The sequence below is a fragment of the Eschscholzia californica genome, unplaced genomic scaffold (genome assembly GCF_041429995.1).
Source record: "Eschscholzia californica isolate CP2 unplaced genomic scaffold, dmEscCali1.0.p SCAF_2, whole genome shotgun sequence".
NCBI classification, from domain to species: domain Eukaryota; kingdom Viridiplantae; phylum Streptophyta; class Magnoliopsida; order Ranunculales; family Papaveraceae; genus Eschscholzia; species Eschscholzia californica.
This window is the reverse complement of record NW_028238309.1, coordinates 11,198,831-11,214,532: the sequence shown is the minus strand read 5'-3', so window position 1 is coordinate 11,214,532 and position 15,702 is coordinate 11,198,831.

Here is a 15,702-nt window from a genome sequence, read left to right as displayed (position 1 = left end):
GGGATCTTTTTAGTGTTTAATCTGTCTGTACTAGTTCTTACTGTCTTCCCTTTTCTTGTTTTGTTTAACCCTTCTTTGTGTTAGTTTTTCTTATTTATCTCTTTTACCTAGGGCTCTGTGTTGTTCTCCTACAGGGAAAGGACCTTTTGGCATTAGTCAATTAGATTTTCAGGTTGCATCTAGCTAGCTGGGCTCTTCATTTGGAGGTGCTCTTATATCTTTTATTTGCCATTGTTGTGGTATAGCGATTGATGAGACATGAAAATGTCCCATCTGAATCTCTTAACTAAGGCTAGTTAGTCTAATTCAAGCAGTTACTCTGATGATTTGTTTGATTTTCTTTCTCAGGTGTCTTTTACGGAGTTCGGTGTGAAAAATAGTTAAAATCGGGAGATTGACACGTTAGGGGCATTTCGATCATTTGGTGGTAATGGTGCTTTGGTAATTTGACCAACATTGGTGCTCGGGTGAGAAATGGAGTCGAAGACGACCCAGACGGCGAAAAACGGGAGTCGAATCGGAGTCCGGATGAGCAAATTAGAGCAAGTCAAAGTTCGAGCAAAAATCATTTGACCAAGTCAGCTAAAGGACATGTGGCGCAGATCTATCAGGATGACACGGTGTAATCTGACGGCAGCAGTTGTGCGTGGTACACCTTCGGGCTTCATGGGACGGCACTCGGGATTTATGTTCGGAATATGATCCAATGAGTTGAATGTGATGGCTTCAGTACTCCCCGTGCGAATCTGAATAGATGGACGACCTGACACAGTTCCAAGTATGTGGCTTGATCTGAGATGCGCATGGTGTAACCTCCTTTATTGGGCTACGATACACCTTATCATCCTACTCTTGACAGCCAACGGTGACTAGACCCAAATTGTTGGGAATCCTTTTATTATCTTGATCTCTTCTCAATATAAAAAGGAAAGAAACCTAATATACAGTAGAGAGAGAAACCGATATTTAGAGAAGGGAGAGAAATTAAAATGGAAATAGGAAGAGATGTTGGCTGGTTTCATTTAGCTGAAGATTTATTAGAAGATACAATCAGAAAGAAATTAAAATGGAAATGGAAGGAGAGAAGATTTTTAAAATCTGATTTGAAGAGATCATTGGGTGATATTTTTTGACATTATCTCTTTCTCATTCTGTGAACTCGTTTCTCTCTCTCTCTCTCTCTCTCTCTCTCTCTTATTCTGTGGTAACTAACTTATTTAGAAAGAGAGAGATGCAGAATAGAGAAACAAATCAGAGGAGAAGAGATTGATTGAACATAGAGAGAATCATGGTGGGATTTCTTTCCTTTTCTTCTTCTTCTTCTTCTTACTATTTATTTGTATTTCTTTCAAAGAAAGAGAGAGTTGGAGATAAGTATTTCCAGAGGGATTGACTGATAAAGATCGAAGATTGTGTGAATGAAAGAAAGAAGGAAACGAGATTCGATCTCTTCTATGAAGAGATAGTTTCTAAAACAGAGATTAGCTGGAGATTTTATTGGGAGAGAGAGAAAGAAAATTCTTGGGATTTATCTCCTCTTATTTCTCTAAACAGAGAGGAGCTTGAAGATTGAAACAACAGAAGATATAAAAACCAGGAACATAGTGAGAGGAAGACATCTCGGAATGGGAGGATCCTCTCAAGCTCAACAGGACAGCAAGATTAGAGAGAAGAGAGAGATTGTAGAGAGAGAAAAGAAACAGAGTTTCCATTTTTTTTTTCTATTTGGATTGATTTTTATTGTTCTTATTTACTGTTGCTATTAAGAAAAAACAGAAAGAGTGAGAAGAGATAGAGAAAACAGTAGAGAGAGAGAGAGAAAAAAAAAAACAGCGGAGAAGACGAGAAAATAGTTGGGAAAATAATTTTCCCACAAAGAAATCGTTTCTGAGAAGACGAGAAAATTAATTTCCTCAAGGGTCTGTTTGTTTGGAAAACAGTAAAAACAGAAGAAAAACTGTTCCTTAGGGTGCGTTTGGCTGCAAGTGGAAAATCAGTGAGAAAAGTTATGTTTTCCTCCCTATTTCTCTTTTATTCTTTATATTTATTTTAATCTCGTATTATGATTAGTTAATCGTCTATCTAGGGTTGATGATGAAACCATGTTCAATCTTCTAATAGGGGTTTTAACGAAAACATCTTCCGGAATGAGGATAGTTCATTATCCGAAATTCTGAGTTATAAAAAGAGAGATTTAATTCGTTTTATTGGTTCTTCAACTGATTTTATGTGGTGAATTCAGAAACCTTAGTCTCTCTCCAATTTGACTTCTCCCCATTTGAGTTCATTTTCATTTCCGTAATTCTATTTTAATATTTTATTCATTTTATTTTAAAACCAAAACCAAATCATTTTATTCTAAAATCTTATTACTTTCTAGTTTTAGAATAAGTTTAACTAGTCTCTAAGGAACGAACCGGTCTTACCGGAATTATTACAACTTGACATCCGTGCACTTGCGGGTGTAGACCTATTTTGGAAACTTTTTAGGTCCATTGGCGATCGTCGGTGGTGCTTTCTGTTTGTTGTCGATCACCCCCGTTTGGGTTTTGGTGTAGACTTAGACCGTTAGGCTTTAGTGGGCCCATGGACTTTCAATCCCCAACTGAGAATCAAACCCCAATGGACCTGGCCTTTCTGGCCTGGAATGTAAGGAGTTGTGACAATTTCACCAATAGAAAACATCTGTGGCGCCTAATTAAAGAGCATAATCCTGATTTTATCTTTTTGTCTAAAACCAAATGTTAATCCTATTAACAAAGTCGGTGGGCTAGCCCTTTATTGGTCTCCTAATTATTCCCTCGACATGTTGTACACAGACCAAAACATGATCCACGCTAAAGGCACCCAAATAGATAATAATTATCAATTCTATCTAACGGGCTTTTATGGGTATCCGTATAACAACAACAAAATGAGACCTTGGGAGACTCTAGCTAGCCACACCCCGGACAATCAGAACCCTTGGTTAGTGATAGGTGATCTGAATTGTATCTTGCACCCGTCGGAAAAATTAGGAGGGAAAAGGGCCCATTGCTCTAACATGATTAAATGCAAGCAGACTATAAATAGTCTGGGCCTCCAAGACGTTGGCTATTCAGGCCATCCTTTCATTTGGACTAATAAACAATTTAAGGGCAACCCAATTCAGGAAAGACTGGACAGAGCTCTGGTCAATCACAATTGGCTATCCACCTTTGCTCACTCCAAGCTCACTCACCTCCCCACTGTTGTCTCAAACCATAACCCCATCATTCTAAATTTCTAACCACCAAACCTAACTCTTCTTTGGGGCGCAAACCCTTCAAATTCATCCGTACGTGGATGTCTCATCCTAACTATGCTCAATTCATCAAAACAAACTGGACTTCTCTCCCTAATTAAATTTAGTCCAAACCTAACTCTCTGGCCATTCGCTTGTCGAAGTGGAACAAAGAGGTCTTCGGTCATCTGGACACTAACATTAAACAACTTACCAACAAAATCCAGAACATTCTAGACCCGTAGATCTTTAAAGAGACTTTCACCCAAATCGAAACTCTTCTTCTTCAGCAAGAGAGTCTTTGGAAGGATAAATCCAGAATAGCCAATATTAACTTAGGTGATAGAAATACTAAGTATTTCCACGCCAGAGCTGTCACTCGTAATCGAAAAAACCAAATTCACTCCATTAAAAAAGATGATAACTTTTGGACTAACGATGAGGCGGAAATTTTTTTCATCTTTTCCAATCATCTTCTTACCATCTCCACCTCGGTTGGTTCCAGTTTCTCCACTAATCTTCTGGAGTGTTTCTCTCACCAAATCAATCCCTTTCAAAATGAATCCCTTATCGCTACCCCAATAATAGAGGAGATCAGGAAGGCTACTTTCTCTCTCAAACCAAGGGCAGCACCAGGTCCAGACGGCTACCCCCTTTCTTCTACCAATCCAACTGGGAAACGGTGTAGGATGACATAATGGATATGGTCACTCATTTCTTTAGCACTGCTTCCCTCCCTCCTCAGTCCAATCATACTCACATCTGTCTTCTCCCTAAAACTAAAACTCCTCAAACCCCGACTGACTTCAGACCGATTAGCCTTCTCAATACGACCTACAATATTATCACTAAAATCATGGCTAACCGCCTCAAAATCATCATGCCATATCTCATTTCCCCCTTTCAGGCAGCTTACGTGCCTGACAGGCAGATCACTGACAACATTCTGATCAACCAAGAACTTGTCCATTCCTTCAAAAAGATCTGCGGGCCTAAAAGCTACTTTGGTCTCAAACTGGACATGGCTAAAGCTTTTGACCGCATCGAATGAAGCTATCTGGAGAAAATCATGACAATCATGGGTTTCTCTTTTCATTAGATCAATCTGATCAAAATTTGCCTTAGCTCCAGCACCATGGCAGTGCTCATTAATGGTCGCCCTGGTTCTGCTTTCGAGGTTAGTCGATGAATCATGCAAGGTGACCCCTCTTCCCCCTTCTTGTTCGATATTGTCATGGAAGGACTTAGCCGTATGTTGGAGAATAACAACAACCCAAACTCCTTCGTTGGTTTTCTCATTCCCAACTCCAATCTTACCATTAAACACCTCTTATTTGCAAATGATTGCATCATTTTTGGCCAAAATACTTTCGAGAATGTGCACAATCTCAAACAAATTCTAAAGGAATTCAATGAGGCTTCCGGGCAAATGATTAACTATGCTAAATCCAACATCTTTTTCTCCAAAAACTCGCACCCCAAATTTAAAAGAATGATCATTCGTAACCTCAAAGTTCATCAATCTTCGTCCGGAGATAAATACCTTGGCACAAATCTTTTCATCGATAAGAAAAAAATCAAGCTTTCAAATCCCTTCTCGCCCAAATTAAAAACAAACTCTCTAAGTGGCAAACTAACCTTCTCTCACAAGTTGGCCGCTCGATAGTTATTTCAACTATTGCAGCGGTCGTTCCCGATACCAAATGCTGTGCTTTGCCATTCTCAAAGGTATTTGTAACATCATCGAGTCCATTCAAAGGACTTTCTGGTGGGGAAAATCCAAAACCTTTCATACAATCAACTGTTCCACCATTTGTAAGCCACGCAAACTAGGAGGACTAGGGCTTCGTTTTCCTCTCCTTGATAATCAAGCATTCCTCAACAAACTTAATTGGCGACTTCTCAATAATCCTCACGCCATTTGGGTTCAAGTTTTCAAAGCTAAATATTTTCCAAAATCGCCAAAATTGTCTCCTCCTAAAGCTAACCATTCCTGGCCTTGGAAAGCAATAAGTAAACAGTTTAGTCAAGTGGAAAGTTTGGTCTTCTGGGACGTCAACAAAGGCACTCAAATCAATATCTGGAATGATTTATGGATCCCGAACCATCCCCCTCCTATCACAAATCAGAGTAACTCAAGCCTCACCTTGGTTGCCCAGCTCATTACAAACAATAATTGGAATACTAACTTGATTAATAATTGTTTTGATAGTCACACTTGCAGCGCAATTTTAAGTATAAATTTGCAGGCATATAAAGAGGATTTACCAAAATGGACACTCACTAACTTCACGATTAAATCAATGTATAACTATTTAAGAACTGGAAGCAATTGACCGATGCATGACTCCAATGACTGGTTTTTCATATGGAATCTGAATATCATACCTCGCATAAAACTATTCCTTTGGAAATGTTGTACGAACAATCTACCAGTTAAGGACAAACTTGGTAGGTATATTGGTAACATCTATACTTGTATAAACTGTGATGCAAATGAAACTTTAGACCATGTGATGCTACATTACAACTACGCCAGAGCGATTTGGTTTCACTTTCAGGTTAGATCTGAACAATTAACCACGGTAAGTCAATGGATTCAACAATGGAAAAATTGGATGAGGAAATTACTACTTTATATGCTAAAATCCTATGGTTTATCTGGAAAGCTAGGTGCGAAAATTGCTTTACCACTAAAAAACAGACTTCTTTGCAGATGATCAATCGCATCAACAATACGTCAAACACACCACTCAAAATTGAATCCATAATTACTAACAAATGCAGGGAAAAACCTCGGCAACAACAATGGAGACCTCCACCGACCCCATTTCTTAAAATCAATGTAGACGCTTCTTTTATGCAACTTACAGAACCAATAGGAATAGGGTGTATTATCCATGATGACGAAGCAAATTTTATCATAGCGGTAGCAGACACAGTCAGAGGAAAAAATGCAGAAGAATGTGAAAGTCTAGCCATACACTACGACATCTTATGGGCAATTAAACTTCAAATACAACATGTCCACATCGAAAGCGATAATCAAAATATCAAGTACATTAATGGTCACAGCGACGGTATACATTGGCAGTCTAGACAAATCATCTCGAAATATCTAGAACTCAAGAATCAGTTCACAGAAATCATCTTCACATATGCTTCCAGGGAATGCAACGCTAAACCCGATGCTCTAGCTAAATGGGGAAGAAATAATAATCAGAAAAAAAAAATGGAATGTAGTACCATCTTTTCTTTCGACTTTAAATTAAGGAGCCCTTGTAAGAACATTATTGTTGGTTTATTCTAATATATCTCATCAAAAAAAATTTGAGACGGAAGTCATTTGAGTTCCAGGTACCTGCTTAGTTTGTTTGAAGCTAGCATATGAGATGCAATTCATGAGCACCAAAATTACAATGCTTTAAACAAAAGGGATATTGAATAAAAAGAAAAGAAGAATGTAGATGATGGATCTTCGAGAGTAGAGTGTGGGTTCTCCAATGATCTGAGACGCCATATGATGTAATGTTGCCAATCAAAACTTTTAAGTCACTCTCAACGATAATTTGTTAGAAATTTATTCGGATTGATAACTTCATTCCTAATATGATTGTCAATGCATCAGTTACATTAAATCTTGACAAGAGACTAATTTAAATCCCCCCCAACGAAAGTACCACCATGGTTTCGTGCTAACACCGAAGAACTTGTAAATGATTCCTTCGGTGGTACCCCAGGAAAAAGTCTTGCAAGTGATGGATCATTTACATATATACGTGAAGGGACGATGTGATTGCATATATAATCCTCGTTCTTTGTTTAATAACCTTTCCCCTGTGACTGTAGTTTAGTCGAAGTGTCAAACAATACCTTGTTTCTTTCTTTTAAATATTTTATAAGATTATACAAGCTCTATTGGAAGTATGAAATATCGTGAATGAAAAGCTATTGTTGTAGTTGACCTTTGATTGTTGGTTATGAATAATGAAAGATGTCTGAATGCCAAAGCGTTGAGCCCTTGAGCCTGTATGCAGGACATTCCATAAGAAGATGATCAATGGTCTCTGTCAGGTAATTAAACAAATACAAAGTGCCGACGAGATTTGAATAAATCTTGCGATATTGTTCTTTACTGACAAGCCTCCACAAAACCTTGCGATATTGCTCTTTACTGACAAGCCTCAACGAAACCTTGCGATATTGTTCTTTACTGACAAGCCTCCACGAAGTATCTTTCACATAAAACACTGTATCGGTGGATTTAAATTGATATTCTTATTAAAAAATTTCCAATCAAATGAAGGGGATGATGATGATGGCCCCGGTTAGGGGTGGGAATCGGGCGGGTTCGGACGGGCTCGGGCAATATAGAGTCGGGCTCGGGCGGATCGGGCACGAGTATGCCTAGCCCGCGTGTAAGTGTCGGGCGGATCGGGCCGGACAGAAGTCTCCATATCAAGGCCCGTAGCCCGTCCGAGCCCGCCTGCCCGAGCGGGCTCCGTCGGACTCGGGCCGGACGGGCTCGAGTAATTTTACTTAAAAAAATATTTAAAAAAAAAATAAGAAAAACCCTAAGTTCCAAAAACCCTAAGTTCCAAGTTCATTCACAAGAAAACTTACCCATCTCTTCAATCACCAATTTTCTTCAATAATCATATTGGTTCATCTCTCATCAACCACCCATATTCATATTAACCCAACTTATAAGATCACATTAATCTTCTTCTTGTTTACACATTTGAAATCACAACTTCACAAAAATCAGTAAAACTATAATCCCCAAAACAAAAGTTCATATTTATGTCCAAATATAGATTCTTGATGTGTTGTTATATTCATCAACAAATCTCAGTCCACTAGTTTTTTTTTCTCAAACTGATAAATTAAGATCAATTCGAGGTTTCTTGGATGGAATTTTACAATCACATCTAGGACAATTAGGGTTTTTGTTTGATATCAAAACATATGATAAACAACCTGGACATCCAGCAGCAAACATCACTCCTTCAGATGATGATGATGATTTCTTCTTCTTGTCATTTTCCTCTTCTTGATCGATTAAATTTGATGAAGGAGATGAAGAAGAACATGATGATGATGAAGCTATTCCACCATTACTAATTTTAGTATCTGTTGTTGTTGTTGTTGTTGTTGCGGAAGAAGACAGAGAGAACTAGAGAGGCGGAGAGAGACAAAGAGAGGCGGAAGGAGACAGAGAGAACTAGAGAGGCGGAGAGAGACAGAGAGAGGCGGAGAGAGACATAGAAAACTAGAGAGGCAGAGAGAAAGATGAGGAGAGAAAGGCATTTAGGTTTCTTTCTAGGGTTTCTGTTTTGTGGGTTTTATAAGAGGTAAAGGGTAACTCACACACGGGCTCGGGTATCGGGTTGGCGTCGGGCTCGGGTATCGGGCTCGGGTACCGGGCGGGTTTATCGGGTCGGGAGTCGGATTTGAATCCCTGACCGAGCCCGGCCCTATAAGCCCGAGCCATCGGGCCGGGTAGGTCCGGCTCGGGTAGAAAGCGGGCTGCGGGTCTAAACGGTCCGGGCGGATCGGGCCGGATCCGGGTTCCCGGACCGTTTTCCCACCCCTAGCCCCGGTGATTCAATAACTCTTTATAGAAAGATTCAAAAAAGAAATCACCTGAAATTATTGGATGCTAGATAAATTGATCAGAGAGATTATTATTCAATACTCTTATTTGGATTTTTGTCCCAATATTAAGAGGGAAGAAAGATATTATTTGTGATTATTTCCATTGTCCATTTTGATAGTCTAGTAAGTCACTTGCCGCAAGACATAAAATCCAGCCAGAACTGATGCTTTGATATAAGGAAGTTTGCTTGATTAGCCAACCAAGGATCGGAAAATTTCTTAACTATTTCACCATTGCCTATTTGTCGAGAACTATTTTATTTTGCATTATCATTCAAAGTGAAAATAATACTTTTCTAGAGAGGAAAAAGTTTAAATGGGACTCAACAAATTTCGACGATAGAAGTTTGACCCATGTAGAGGTTTCTCAGTACGAAATCTCCATGTCATGTAATGATGTAATGACTCTTTTTTTTTTTTTTTTTTTTTGAAATAAGATTACTTTCATTAAAGGATACAAATGTCTCAGAAGAACAAAGACAAGTCCACGAAATTCAAAGACAAAATGTAAACAAGTTAACTGAAAGGACTGAAACCACAACGAGTCAGTCATTATGGACTAAAGCTTGATGCGCTAGAATGTGCGCCTCCCGATTGCAATTACGCGGACAATACTTCACTTCCGCGTGTAAAGATAGGATGCTTCCACGTAAATTGTTGATGATATTTTGTAAACGCCATGGAACCGTTTGATCTGGGCATGTGAGAAATCCGACGGCGTTTAAAGAGTCTCCCTCTAATATAAACCCATCTAACCCTAGGGTTTGTGCAAGTTCCACGCCGAAAGAGAAACCCATTACTTCACTGTGCAGGGGAGATATTGGAGTAAATCTTTTGCTGATAGTTCCTATAGTATCGCCTATATGATTACGAGCAACAGCAGCAGCCGAAGCTTCAAATGGGTTAAAGGTACCATCTACATTGATTTTGGTTAAGTATTGAGGGGGAGGCAGCCATTGTTGATCCTGCAATGAGACATTAGTGCTGGGAATGATAATGGGGGAACATAATTTTACCTCGTTTTTGGTCATCCACCAGCATCTTTGAAGATCAGGAGCTTTGGAGTTGAACACCATATCGTTTCTAGTCTTCCACCAATTCCAAAGAAGATGAGTATATAAAACCCATGTTTCATTATTTTGAATACCTAGATTCAGAAGATCAATAATATTCTTGATAGGATCTGAGTCTAAATTTAGGATAATATTGCTGTGTGTGATTGTGATGAGTTCTTTAAATTTCGGACACATGCCAAATAAATGAGCTATAGATTCGACTTCTCCATGGCATAATTTACAAGTCTGTTGAATAGATAGATTGTATTTACCAATATTGTTTAGAGTAGGTAACCCATTGTGTAAAATTTTCCAAATGAATAATTGGATTTTAGGAGGGATACCTGACTCCTTCCACAGCTTCTTCCAAGGGACATTTAGAAGCTCCTGATTAAGAATAGGAGAATTTCTTATAGTCAAATAATAAGATTTTGTAGTGAACTTACTTGACTCCGTAGGTGTCCAGATTAGTGAGTCTGTTGTATGAGATGTTGTGATTGTAATAGAATTGATGGCTGCAATAGTTTGTTGTGTAAAGTATTGTTGAAGGATACTTTGATCCCATCCAGACTTATCAGTTAACATAAGGTTTGAGACCCATTGAATATGTGATGGTAATTCTAATATGAATTGTGGTTTCTTCTGAACCATATCAATTAGCCAGGGATCATCTTTGATATGAATGTTAGTGCCATCTCCAACTTGCCATATTATGTTTCTAGCCATTGTTGATCTTGTATCTAAAATTGCCTTCCAAAAGGGTGTAGCTGAAGTGGGTGTGTTGATAGTCCAAAAGTTTCCAGATTTTATATATTTAGAATTTAATAACTGAACCCATATTGCATTTGGATTAGTCAGGTACCTCCATGTCATTTTCGCCAGCATTGATTCATTGACACACGATAAAGACCGTATACCCAAGCCTCCATATTTTTTTGCTGATGTGATAATGTCCCAATTGATGAAATGTATACTTTTGTCTTCTCTTGAATGTCCCCACCAGAAGCACCTTTCGATTTGTTCAAGTTGATTAATAACTCCAACTGGAATTTTCTGAAAACTAAAGGAGTATGTGGCGTATGAACCCAAAACCGACTTAATAAGAACTGTTTTCCCAGCTTGAGTAGTTAAATGATTCTTCCAGCATGCTAGAGATTTTATAAATTTGTCCACTAACCAGCCGTAACTCTCTATGCGATTCCCAGGTTTAAGCAAAAAAGCTCCAAGATATTTTGCTTGGTCGTGCATAATGTGAGCTTGAAGATTGTTGGTGTATTGATCTCTAATATCCTGAGGAACACACTTGCCAAAATAGATAGAGGATTTATCAAAGTTTACGAGTTGGCCTGAAAATTTAGTATAAGCATCTATAATTTTAATGATGGACTCCAAATTCTGAGAAGTTGCTCGACCAAAGAGGATGAGGTCGTCGGCAAAAAGCAAATGGGAAATACTAGGGCTAGAAGAATTTATTTTGTAACCCGTGTATAAACTATTCTGATGATAATGTTCAATAAGAAGGGAGAGAGATTGAGAGGTGAGGAGAAAAAGGTAGGGTGACAAAGGACACCCTTGCCTAAGACCCCTGGAAGCAGAAAAGTTACCATGAAGAGACCCATTTACCTGGATGTTAAAATGAGTACTGGTAACACAAGACATAATTAGGTCTAAAATATGGCCCGTAATACCAGTGGCCTGAAGGACTCGCTTGAGGAAGTCCCAATTTACCCTATCGTAGGCCTTGGCCATGTCTAGTTTCAGAGAGAAACCTCCTTTAGTGGCCACTGAATTATGCATAGAGTGTATTAGTTCTTGTGTTATGACTATATTGTCCATAATTTGACGAGAGGGGACAAAAGCATTTTGAGTCCACATGATACACTGTTCTAGATAGGGTCTCAATCTATTGGCCAAAATCTTGGTGATGAATTTATAAATCGTATTGCAAAGAGATATAGGCCTAAAGTCCGAGGCAATACTCGGATGTCTGACTTTGGGGATTAAAGCGATAGTAGTATTATTTATGGAAGGATCAACAAAACCTGAGGTAAATGTGTCTTGAATGTACTTGATTAAGTCCGGCCCCACCACTTCCCAGTTGTGTTGATAGAAGAAACAGGGTAAACCGTCCGGACCAGGACTCTTGGTTGAACCCATATCCATTACTACCTCTTTTATTTCCTCGGCAGTCGGCATCCTTGAGATGTAGCCCAGATCATTGGCAGATACCGCTTGATAAGCATTCATTATTTCGATTGGGGCGTTGGTAACCGGTTCCGCCTGAAATAAGTTCTGAAAGAAAAGGACCAAATCATTAGCAATATCATTTTCATTGTTAGATACCAAGCCAGATTGAAGAGTCAATTGATGAATTTTATTTTTTTGTCGTCTTTGAGACATGGCCAAATGAAAGGCTTTAGAATTTCTATCCCCATTATGAGTCCACTTGAGTTTAGAGCGTTGTTCCATTTTGGTTCTGTTTACCTCTTCCAAATGAAGAATTTGTTCCTGTAAGTTACTTTCAATATCTAAAGTGGTTTCAGTCGGAGCTCTAAGTTGAATATCGTGAAGACGTTGTCTCAAAATTTTAAGTCTATTATTGATCAAACCGAATGCCTGTTTGCTCCAAGCGTGGACAGTGTTCTTAACTTGTTGAACTCTATCATGAAAAGATCCAGAGCAATCATCCCAACCCTTTTTGAAAGTCTCATTATAATGTTCATGTTTAGACCAATAAACTTCAAATCGGTCAATGGTTTTCAAGGTCTGCCCAGCTACGTGAAGTTTTAGTAAAATCGGGCAGTGATCGCTATTGTATCTAGGTAAATGAAAAAGTCCAGCCTCAGGATAATCTAACAACCAAGCATAGTTACAAAGAGCCCTATCTAGTCTTTCTTTGGTAAGGTGATGGATAGAACGACAGTTGGTCCAAGTAAATGCCGGACCATTGTATCCGAGATCAATAAGACCGGCGTTGGAAATAAAGGCATTGAACTGGGAAACAAAAGGCGTGTAAGATGAACCACCCCATTTCTCCGATGAAGAAGTGATATTATTCAGGTCACCAACACAACACAGAGGGTTGGAAATGTTATTAATTCTATGTAAGAGATTAGTCCAAAAATGAGCCCTATCCTGAATTCTAGGAGGACCATAAATGCACATTAAATCCCAATCAGGCATATCATTAAGACCAATCACAGTAGCATGTATTACATTAGAAGAGGAATAGTTAATATTAATAGTAAAATTAGAAGACCACAACAATACAAGACCTCCACTTCGTCCTATAGATGGAACCTGGTGGATCTTATCAAGGCCGAATTTATTAAAATTTGGGAGATTAAACATATTCTGAAGACGGGTTTCCGAAAGGAAAACCATGTTAGGTCTAGTAGACCCAAGGAACTGTGTTAATGTTTCTTTTGTCGGGGCGTTCCCGAGACCCCGACAATTCCATGCTAGACAAGTCATTTCTCCGCCGGCTTTACGGGAGCCGCTGCCCTTTCAGTAGAAGAATCAGAGATACTAAGACGAGATGTCTTCTTATAGGTTCTCTTAGCCCTGACAAGGTTAGAATCAAGGTGATTCGGATATAACCCGAAACTCAGGCCGATAGACACAGCCCACAAGAGTTGGTTAAATCAATTTTTTTTTTTGCATAAATCAACGGGCTTAAGGGGTGGTTAAATCAGTTGGCTTCCACCTCTTTCTCTTCTATCTCGCAGTCATATTGTATACCGAGAGAGAAGAAAGAACTAATTGGTTAGAACTCCCCCTTTTCCTTGGGAAATAAACCTGGTTTTCCAAGCAGACATTTTTTTTTATCAAAAATGATTGTCAATAAGATGATCATGTGAATGTCTTCCTGAGTAATGCTTAAGAATGTTAATTCCCTGATATTTATCTTTACTTGCACTTAATTTATAACCCCCACAGATTTTGCAATCTCTTCACCTTTTTAGGATAAAGTTCTTTTACTGTAAAATATCCCCCAAGTTTTAAAAGTTAGATTGATTGTACTAGAATGTAAAATAAGTTGTTTTTTTTCTGTTGAAACAGTTCATTACATTAAGATTTTAAAATATCATTACAATACAAGTCTACTAAAAGATAAGGAACATTTTTCCATGTCTTTGATCTGTTCTTCTTTCGAGTCCATTTCGCTAACTTGTCCGCTGGTGAATTTAGCTCTCCTTTTGTATGCTTGAATTGGACGCTATCAAGTCCGCTTGTAATTTCTCGGATGCTTCGGATGTGTATCAAGGATTGCCATTGAACTGAATGTCTTTTGTTTTGAATATGCTCGATGATGTTAATATTGTCACTTTCTATGATTATAGTCCTGTAATTATGTTCATCTGCCCACGAGAGGCCTTTGAGAATGACCATTGCTTCGCTTTCTTCACTATTTCGCGCCCTGGTGGAAAAGACTTGTGCTTCTAGGAATTTAGATTCTGCATTATGGCAACCGCCGGTAAAACCTTACCTCAAAATTAATGTAGATGCGTCTTTTACCTCGGTTGAATCTACTTCTGGTTTAAGTTTAATTGTACGTTGATATTTGTTTAAGACCTTGTATGTTGTTAATTTTCATTTTCCAAATAAGAAACACATGAATTGCAAACACTAAGTGAGATATTGTTGATGCTATTTGATTAACCAGTTCTTTCTTCTTCAACCAATAACACAAAGAACCAGTTTCCATTTCAAAAAAAATAATAACAATAAGGAACGAGTTTAATGGTAGAATAAATAAATATGGTTATTGGGGACAACCTTATCGTAGTCCCCTACTACTATCAAATTTATCTAGTGGTTTTACCATTTAGTGGAATCTGAAATGATGGGGAGGTAATATATGTGGCTCTTTTGTCACGATCAATAAGCAATCACCACCATCAATCAAATCAGTCCACCACCTCCATCACAACCAATTCACCACCTTCGCAACTCGATCACTTCTGTCGCAACTCGACCATTTCTGGCGCACTCTGCCGCCACCACTTCTGTAGCAACTCCGACCTCGTTGCAACTCTACCACCATCACAACCACTTCACCACCAATCAACCACTTCACCACTACACCGTACCACTAACACCAACAATATTTGATTGTCCGTATACCGACTTCCATAAAGAGTTAACCGTCAACAAATAGTCCATAGATGAAAATTTTCAAATGTCGTCATCTGAATATTTTGCATAAACTATTGTACCAGACATAAAACTAGAAGTAGACTGGGCCAAATAACCCATTAAAATAAGGGTTATTTCCCAAATAGCCCCCAACTGTGTGACCAGCTTCATGCCTAACCTCCTACTTTGTCGAAAATACCTAAATGACCCCCTTTTTTAGTTTCCGTTATAAATCCGTTAACCAGTCATCATTTCTCTCTCCTCCATCTCATAACCTCTCTCTGCCACCTCACTTCCCGCCACCTGATCATTATCTTCACCGGCGAAGGTCGACGGCCGACCAATTTCCGATCGGCGACCTTCAAACCTATAAAAAAAAATTTATAGTCATCCGAATATTTTGAAAGCACTCTATAAAGAGTTATCCCTCGATAAATAATCCATAGATGAAACCATAGATGAAACTTGAAATTGCAGTCATCTGAATATTTTGATTAAACTATTGGACCAGACATAAAACTAGAAGTGGACTTGGCCAGATAACCCATTAAAATAACCTCAAAGTAAACGGTCTGACCGCGTGTTTAA